The 9,678-nt window shown below is 41.2% G+C and overlaps 1 protein-coding gene across 2 annotated transcripts in view; it reads left to right on the top strand.

The window, feature by feature from the left end:
- Positions 1-1,788: 1,788 nt before the first annotated feature.
- Positions 1,789-9,678, top strand: part of ZFAND2B (zinc finger AN1-type containing 2B) — a 34,353-nt gene continuing 26,463 nt past the window's right edge. Inside the window, exon 1 of one of the 2 annotated variants that reach the window (XM_077447872.1) lies at positions 1,789-1,901. The gene's annotated coding sequence lies outside the window, so the exon portion shown is untranslated. The remainder of the gene's footprint in view (positions 1,902-9,678) is intronic. The other variant, XM_077447871.1, reaches the window with a different exon arrangement.

Raw genomic sequence — 9,678 nt, 5'->3', positions numbered from 1 at the left:
GTATAACATGTTTGTTATTTTTATTGAAAAATTTTTTTTTTAACTTTACAATCACTTTAACCAATTGCCGCCAAATCATGTACCTGTACGACATTATACATTATCTTCAAGTGTTTGTACCAGAGTCACCCCGGTACTGTTTTTTTAGAGCCGACGGTCGGCTTTCTTGTAGTTATGATGTGGCTAAGCAGCCGCTCGGCTGTTATTACAAGCAGCGGGAGGAGATGTCCCCCGTCCTCCCTCCCCGCCGCTCGCCCGGGGCTCCTCCCATCCCACCGCTTGACTGGCTGGAGATCCGAACAATTCCAGAATCCGCTCCGATCGGGTCTCTGATGCAGTAACCTGGAAGCGAAGTCACAACGTCACTTACGGTTTACCCGGCAGCCAACGGCGCCGTTTTTCAAAAATCCCAAGTATTCAAAAAATGCCGATCGAGTTTTGAATACTTGCAAGTGCAGAGGAGGAGTTTGGGGTCTTATAGATCTCTCCATACCTGTCACCGCCTATTACTGTGACAAGGGATGTTTCCATTCCTTGTGACAGCAAAAAAAGTGTTCAGATTTTTTTTTTTTTTAAGGGACAGTGTAAAATATAAAGAAATAAGAAAACATTTTTTTTAAAGTGCCCCCATCCCTCTGTGCGCATGCATGCCAAAGCAAACATATACTGTACTAAGTCGCATCCGCAAATGTAAACAGTGTTCAAATTGCACATTTGAGGTATCGCTGCGATCGTTAGAGCGAGAGCAATCATTCCAGTACAAGACCTCCTCTGTAATTCTAAACTGGTTACCGTAAAAATGTTTTAAAGCAACGCCTATTGAGATTTATAAATACCAGAGTTTGTCACTTTTCCAGCAGTGTGCGCTATTTTAAAGCGTGACATTTTAGGTGTCTATTTACTTGCCATGATGTCATCTTTCATATTGTACAAAAGATTGGGCTAACTTTACAGTTTTTTTTTTTTTTTTTTTTTGTTTTTTGTTTTTAAAATTCAGCAAAGTGTTTTTTTTTCCCAAAAATTGCATTTGAAAGACCGCTGCACAAATACCATATGACATAAAATATTTCAATGACCGCCATTTTATTCTCTAGGGTCTCTACTAAAATATATATATATATATATATATATATATATATGTATATATATATATATATATATATATATATTTTTTTTTTTTGGGGGGTTATAAGTAATTTTCTAGCAAAAAATCCTCATTTTAAATTGTAGGCAACAAATGTCAGAAAAAGGCCTGGTCTTTAAGTGGTTAAAGGGGGTCATTCTTTTCTATACCTGCTGTATACTGCATTTTTAAAATGCACAGGAGATTTTCAGATATTTGCAAATATAGATAAAAATAAATCGGTATAAATATATCTGATATAAAGCTAGAAAAATATAATTTTTTATATTGTAGATACATATGATATAAATATAGAGCGTGTGTATAAATAATATAAATGAAAATGATGAATAGATATAAATCAAAGAAATCTTCTAACAATTGATTCGGGTTGTACATAGAATCATTATAATAAAAAATAAATAATACTATAAATAGAGAATAATAATAATTATGATAATTAACGGCATAAACAGGCTGCCATTATACAGACTCTACAGGAGAGGACTAAAAATAACTCCTCCGAACAGAACACACCGATCCCCAGAGGAAGTCACGTGCACAAACACATGACTCAGCTGTCACAACACATTGCTTAACACTACACCCTGCAGCGTCCGGTGTAGCAACATGGCCGACAAGTCCCGCCCACTCTGGAAAGACAGCTCCTTCCAGCCTATGGACGGGCTGGTAGTCAAGAGCTTGCTAACGGTCTCCAGGGGCAACAGGACGGAAGTGACGCCGTTTCCGGGTGTGTGAGGCTGCTGCCTGTGGTCTGGTGAGTGTAAGCGGGTGTAGCCGGGTGTGTTGAGTGGGGGGGTCACCAGGGGGGAATTGGGGTGATATCGCAAATGCAGTATGGAAGGGGGAGGTGCCAGGAGGGAGTTCTATATACAATATATGTATGGTGTGTTCTGTATATAGAGGGTGTTGCATAGCTCTCAACTGTCCCTGATTTGGAGCAATGTCCCTCTGTCCCTCATTCCTCCTCATTTTGGTCTTATCCATATAATTGTATATAAAATGCACTTTTTATCTTTCAAAAAGTGTTTTCCAGCGCTAAACCTTTCATCTGATTTCTAAATTGCTGCATTTGTAAATTCGAAAAGCCAATATAAAGGAATAGTAGTGATAAAAAAAAAAAAGTCCTTGTGGATTTAATTACCCTTTTTTTTTGGGGGGGGGGGGGGGGTAATTCTCCTTTAAGGGGGCGTGTCCTATGCCTACATGTATTTGCTAGTATGTGTCCCTCATTCCCATCTCAAAATGTTGGGAGGTATGGGTGAGGTCATATATAGGGGATGTTATATAGGGGGGCGAGGCGATATATAAGGGATGATATATAGGGGGCGAGGCCATATATAGTGCACGTTGTATAGGGGGTGAGGTGATATATAAGGGATGATATATAGAGGGCGAGGCCATATATAATTGATGTTTCCCTGAAAATAAGACCTAGCGTGTTTGTCGGTGATGGCTGCAATATAAGCCCTACCCTGTTTCCCTGAAAATAAGACCTACAATGACTTTAACTAGGCCTTATTTGGGGGGTAGGGCTTATATTTCAGCCATCACCGACAATCACGCTAGGTCTTATTTTCGGGGTATATAGGGGGTGAGGTCATATATAGGGCACGTTATAAAGGGGTGAAGTCATATCTAGGGGACGTTATATAGGGGATGAGGTCAAATATAGGGCACGTTATAAAGGAATGAGATCATATATAAGGGACATTTATATAGGGGGTGAGGTCATATATAGGGCATGTTATTTAGGGGGTGAGGCCATATATAGGGGGCATTGTATAGGGGGTGATGTCATATATAAGGGATGTTATATAGGGGGTGAGGATATACAGTACAGACCAAAAGTTTGGACACCTTCTCATTCAAAGAGTTTTCTTTATTTTCATGACTATGAAAATTGTAGATTCACACTGAAGGCATCAAAACTATGAATTAACACACGACCAATTATATACTGAACAAAAAAGTGTGAAACAACTGAAAATTTGTCTTATATTCTAAGTTCTTCAAAGTAGCCACCCTTTGCTTTGATTACTGCTCCGCACACTCTTGGCATTCTGTTTTGATGAGCTTCAAGAGGTAGTCACCTGAAATGGCTTTCACTTCATAGGTGTGCCCTGTCAGGTTTAATAAGTGGGATTTCAAGCCTTATAAATGGGGTTGGGACCATCAGTTGTGTTGTGCAGGAGGTGGATACAGTACACAGCTGATAGTCCTACTGAATAGACTGTTAGAATTTGTATTATGGCAAGAAAAAAGCAGCTAAGTAAAGAAAAACGAGTGGCCATCATTACTTTAAGAAATGAAGGTCAGTCAGTCCGAACAATTGGGAAAACTTTGAAAGTGTCCCCAAGTGCAGTGGCAAAAACCATCAAGCACTACAAAGAAACTGGCTCACATGAGGACCGCCCCAGGAAAGGAAGACCAAGAGTCACCTCTGCTGCGGACGATAAGTTCATCCGAGTCACCAGCCTCAGAAATCGCAGGTTAACAGCAGCTCAGATTAGAGAACAGGTCAATGCCACACAGAGTTCTAGCAGCAGACACATCTCTAGAACAACTGTTAAGAGGAGACTGTGTGAATCAGGCCTTCATGGTAAAATAGCTGCTAGGAAACCACTGCTGAGGACAGGCAACAAGCAGAAGAGACTTGTTTGGGCTAAAGAACACAAGGAATGGGCATTAGACCAGTGGAAATCTGTGCTTTGGTCTGATGAGTACAAGTTTGAGATCTTTGGTTCCAACCACCGTGTCTTTGTGCGACGCAGAAGAGGTGAACAGATGGACTCTACATGCCCGGATCCCACCGTGAAGCATGGAGGAGGAGGAGGTGTGATGGTGTGGGGGTGCTTTGCTGGTGACACTGTTGGGGATTTATTCAAAATTGAAGGCATACTGAACCAGCATGGCTACCACAGCATCTTGCAGCGGCATGCTATTCCATCCGGTTTGCGTTTAGTTGAACCATCATTTATTTTTCAAATAGGACAATGACCCCAAACACACCTCCAGGCTGTGTAAGGGCTATTTGACCAAGAAGGAGAGTGATGGGGTGCTGCGCCAGAGGACCTGGCCTCCACAGTCACCGGACCTGAACCCAATCGAGATGGTTTGGGGTGAGCTGGACCACAGAGTGTTGGCAAAAGGGCCAACGAGTGCTGAGCATCTCTGGGAACTCCTTCAAGACTGTTGGAAAACCATTTCAGGCGACTAACTCTTGAAGCTCATCAACAGAATGCCAAGAGTGTGCGGAGCAGTAATCAAAGCAAAAGGTGACTACTTTGAAGAATCTAGAATATAAGACATATTTTCAGTTGTTTCACACTTTTTTGTTCAGTATATAATTGGTCGTGTGTTAATTCATAGTTTTGATGCCTTCAGTGTGAATCTACAATTTTCATAGTCATGAAAATAAAGAAAACTCTTTGAATGAGAAGGTGTGTCCAAACTTTTGGTCTGTACTGTGTGTGTGTGTGTGTATGTGTGTGTGTGTGTGTGTGTGTGTATATATATATATATCTATCTCTATATATATATCTATCTCTATATATATATCTATCTCTATATATATATCTATCTCTATATATATATCTATCTCTATATATATATCTATCTCTATATATATATCTATCTCTATATATATATATATATCTCACTTTATATATGGGGTAAGGCCATATATAGGGGCACATTATATAGAGCAGATTTCCCTCAGAGGTGTCTGGAGGTCCCTGAGCCAGGAGCGATGTCTGCCTCTCTGTTGAGTACATGGGGAGGGATTCTCTCCACTCACCATCTCATCTATCAGTGCCCATCAGTACTGCTAATCAGTGCAGCATCATCAGTGCAGCCTATCGGTGAAGTCGAAAAATGATCTGTTTGCAAATTTTTTTAACAAAATATTTTGGGTTTTATTTTCCAAATTTTCAGTCTTTTTTTTTTTTTTTGGTTTGTTTACAAAAAAATTAAAAACTTAGTGCTGATTAAATAACACCAAAAGAAAGCTCTACTTTTATGTGAAAAAAAAGATAAAAAATTCATATGGGTACAGTGTTGTATGACCGCGCAATTCATTCAAAGTTATTTTTTTTTTTTTTTTTTTTTTTTTTTTCCCCATCCTTTTTTAGTAGATTTATGTCTCCGGGCCCCCATTGATGGGGTCAGGAGAAAGGTTTCTCATCTTAAAGAAGTTAAGTTAAGGTATATGCAATATAGGTTAACAATTGCAGTAATTGATGCATATTGACATGTTTTGGAGGTTACTATTTGATTTGAAGTGAATTTGCACTTGAGTGGCATATTCATGTATATTTTGCATTAATCTCCTATTTTTAGTTTATAAATTCAATATGGGTGAATGTTGGCTTATTAGATGTATATGCTTAGCAAAGTTGGTTTTTTGTAATAGGTTTATTTCTTTGTCTTTTTTTTTTTTTTACATGATTGTTTATCATTGTAAAAATCTTTGAATAAAGAATTATACGTAAAGGAAAAAAAAAAATAAAGTGTGAAAGCGCTGAAAGCTGAAAATTGGTCTGGGTAGGAAGGGGGTATAAGTGCCCGGTAAGAAAGTGGTTAAACATCACATACATTGCACTCTTGTAATGGGCATATTAGCACCTAATAATAAATGGTTTCTGAAAATGCACCACACCTGCAAGATATAATAGAAGGTGCAGGTAAACAGCAGCCTTATAGGGGGCCTCAGGACAGTAAATTTGCATTTTGAGGTTTTGGGGGGCGGTAAAACCCCATAACCCCATAGATCATTGTGGCCTGCGACCCAGTTTCCAAGTCACTTAAGTGGCCCTCGCTCTTCAAAAGGTTGCGCACTCCCTGATACAAAGGGTTAGGTTTTTTTTAGAGGGGGCATTATATAGAGGGGAAGGCTATATAAAGTCCTTCATAGAAGGGTACATTATGCTTAGGGTGATATAGTGGGAGCATTATATAGAGGGTTAGGTCTAATAAAAGGGACATTATATAGAGGGTGAGCCTCATAGAAGGGACATTATATAGTGAGAGCATTATGTAGGGGGTTGGTCCTATAGAAAGGACATTATTTAGGGGGTGCGCCCTTATAGAAGCGACATTATATAGTGCCTTGAAAAAGTATTCATACCCCTTAAAAATTTTCGCAGTTTGTCAAGTTACAACCAAAAATGTAGAGCTGCACGTTTCTGGCTAAAATGAGAATCACAATTTTTTTGCTTAGAAGATAGATCACGATTCTCGCGGCGTAAACATCATGTTTCACATTAAAACAAAAAAAAAAAAATTGGGCTAAATTTACTGTTTCATTTTTTTTTTTTTTTTTTTTATTATTATTATTCATTGAAGTGTATTTTTTCCCCACAAATTGCATTTGAAAGACCTCTGGGCAAATACAGTGTGACATAAAATATTGCACCAATTGCCATTTTATTCCCTAGGGTCTCTGCTAAAATATAATGTTTGGGGGTTCCAAGTAATTTTCTAGGAACAAATAATGATTTTTACCCTAAGAAAGAAGTGTCAGAAAAAGATTTACACTTTAAGTGGTTAAACTTCCTGCATTTACACATGGTTGAAAGCTTGGCAGACTGCCTGATTATTTATTTACATAAAAGTTCTATCCCTTTGATCTAAGAAGGAAGCTTAGTTACAATGGTGCAAGTTAAAAACTTGGCAGACTGCCCAGATGCTTTCTTTTGACAGCTGAGTGAGCAGATAAGTCTCTCCACTTGTTTATTTGAAAGAATCAGCAACCTCTGCAGGAGAGATCATGGGGGGGGGGGTGAATCGAGATCACAATATTTTTAACGATTAATTGTGTAGCTCCAGGGCTCGACAAAACCCGGGCGCCAGGTCGCATTTGCGACTAGAAATAGCGACCTGGCGCCTGGGGCAGCACAGCTGGGGGTATCCTGTCTCAGTGGACCCCCCCAGCGTGATCGCGTCGGGCCGTTCCGCCGGTAATTGAGGCCGCGGCTTTGAGGCCTTCTGCGGTCCTATGATTCCTTCTGGAATCTGGCGCCCTCTTGTGGTGGCCGTTGGTATGACAACCAGCAATGCTAATGGAGCTTTCTCTGCCTGTTTTTTTATTACCTGCCTATCTACTTCCCTTTATTTATAACCCCCTAAACATTATATATATTTTTTTATTCTAACACCATAGAGAATAAAATGGTGGTTGTTGCAATACTGTCTGTCACACCGTATTTGCGCAGCAGACTTACAAGCGCACTTTTTTTGGGAAAAATAATTTAGTTAATAAGACAACAAAGTTAGCCCAATTTTTATTTTATTTTTATATTGTGAAAGATAATGTTACGCCGAGTAAATTGATACGCAAACATGTCACGCTTCAAAATTGCGCCCGCTCATGGAATGGCGACAAACTTTTACCCTTCAAAATCTCCATAGGCGACATTTTAAAAAATTCTACAGGTTGCATGTTTTGAGTTACAGAGGAGGTCTAGGGGTAGAATTATTGCTCTCGCTCTACCGATCACGGCAATACCTCCTATGTGTGGTTTGAACACCGCTTTCATATGCGGGCGGGACAGGGCTAGTTTAAAAATATATATATATATATTTTTTTTTTCCTTATTTTAACTTTTTTATTTTTATTTTTTTCACTGTTCTTTTAAAAAAAAATTTGTGTCACTTTTATTCTTATTACAAGGAATGTAAAAATCCCTTGTAATAGAAAAAGCATGACAGGTCCTCTTAAATATGTGATCGGGGGTCAGAGAGACCTCAGATCTCATATTTACACTAAAATGCTCTGGATTCCGATAAGCCCCCCCCGCCCGCAGACCCCAACAACCATTGGCCAGGGTTGTTGGGAAGAGGCCCTTGTCCTCCTCAACATGGGGACAAGGTGCTTTGGGGTGGCACCCCCACATGTTGAGGTCACGCAGCCTGGTACGGCTCAGGAGGGGGGGGCTCTCGCTCGTCCCCACTCCCTTTCCTGGCCGGCCGGGTAGTGTGCGCGGATAAGGGTCTGATATGGACCTGGGGGGGGGACCCCACGCTGATTTTTCAGTGTAGGGGTTCCCCTTTAAGTCCATACCAGGTGACGGGGCCAGCGACGCCTCCTTCGCTGGCCCCGGCTACCTGGAGACGCGCTCAAAATAAGCGGACTTTCCTCCTCGTGTGTGGGCGAGTCCGTTCCCTTCAAAAGTACGGCGGATAGTCCGGCGCACTTAGTACGCCGTATTAGTCCACTAAAAAAGTGCCGTGTGTGGGCAAGTAGCTCGTTCGGAAAGTCCGCCAGACTAAGTCCGCTGGATAGTCTGCTATGTGTGTACGCGGCATATGAGGGGTCAGAGAGCTGACATTACACTCTGCAGAGCTCAGTGAGGAGAGAGCTGGGAGCTGTTTGGAGGGAAGGGAAACGCCCTTCTCCACACAGCACAGAGGAACAGAGCTGAGGCTGTCAATCACAGGCTGTGTGCTGGAGCTCCCTCCCCTGTCACCTTTTTACCTCTTGGTGTCAGGAAAACTTGTCAGGAGTGATTCATACAGACAGAAATGACACATAGTGCTCTTAATAGAGACAAGTACACACTATAGAGGGATATTCTTTGTTCATATTTCATGTCTCAGGTTTACAACTCACATTCTAGAAGTTTGCCGTGTTCTTCACTGCACACGTTTGTTATGAAATTCTTTTAGTCTCAGTGTTTTTTACATTTGTGTCATATACCCGTCTTATACACACCTCAGCATTATGTGCAGCTCCCTTTATTGGATCTCAGTCCCTCTGTCCTCCATTCCTCCACAACTGTCCTCATTTTTGGGTGGACTTTGAATTTCAGATCCCTATAAATATCATGCTGTCCGCTTTCCAACAATTGTTTGTATTTGGCTACTTTCACATTGGGGGCGGGTGTCGGCAGTAAAGCTCCAGCTCTTCTCCACCAAGTAATATTCATCACCGGCATCTTGCCTCGCTCTACACTCCTACCATCCTCTACAGCAGGGATATGCAATTAGCGTACCTCCAGCTGTTGCAGAACTACAATTCCCATGAGGCATAGCAAGACTCTTAGAGCCACAAGCATGACAGCCAGAGGCAGAGGCATGATGGGACTTGTAGTTTAGCAACAGCTGGAGGTCCGCTAATTGCATATCCCTGCTCTACAGTGTCATTGATGGACCAGTGGAGATATCAACAGCTCTCCAAATTCATAAAATCGCTACCAAAACCACTACGCACTCTTAGCAGACCTAACTCCGGTAGAAACCATCCTCGTTGATGATCAACCGCCTGAGAAACCTATCTCCTACTTCTAAAAAGCTTTATTGGCACTATCCTCAAAGGACTGGCCACCCTTTTTAACCAGTTGGGAACAAGACCTATCAAAGCCACTAACGGATGCTCAACGATCTACGATTCTCCAATTGACACACACCTCTTCAATGTCATCCAAACCTGCGGATGTGGCACTACACCCCGGTGATGCCAAATAAAGTCTTTCCATCCATTTTAGCACTATGTTGGCGAGGATGTGGAGAGCGGGCAACCCACGCACATGTGT

Source organism: Lithobates pipiens, unplaced genomic scaffold (genome assembly GCF_037356315.1).
Source record: "Lithobates pipiens isolate NorthernLeopardFrog02 unplaced genomic scaffold, aLitPip1_a1.2 Scaffold_22, whole genome shotgun sequence".
In the NCBI taxonomy this organism is placed as follows: domain Eukaryota; kingdom Metazoa; phylum Chordata; class Amphibia; order Anura; family Ranidae; genus Lithobates; species Lithobates pipiens.
This window is presented reverse-complemented; position numbering and strand designations above follow the sequence as displayed.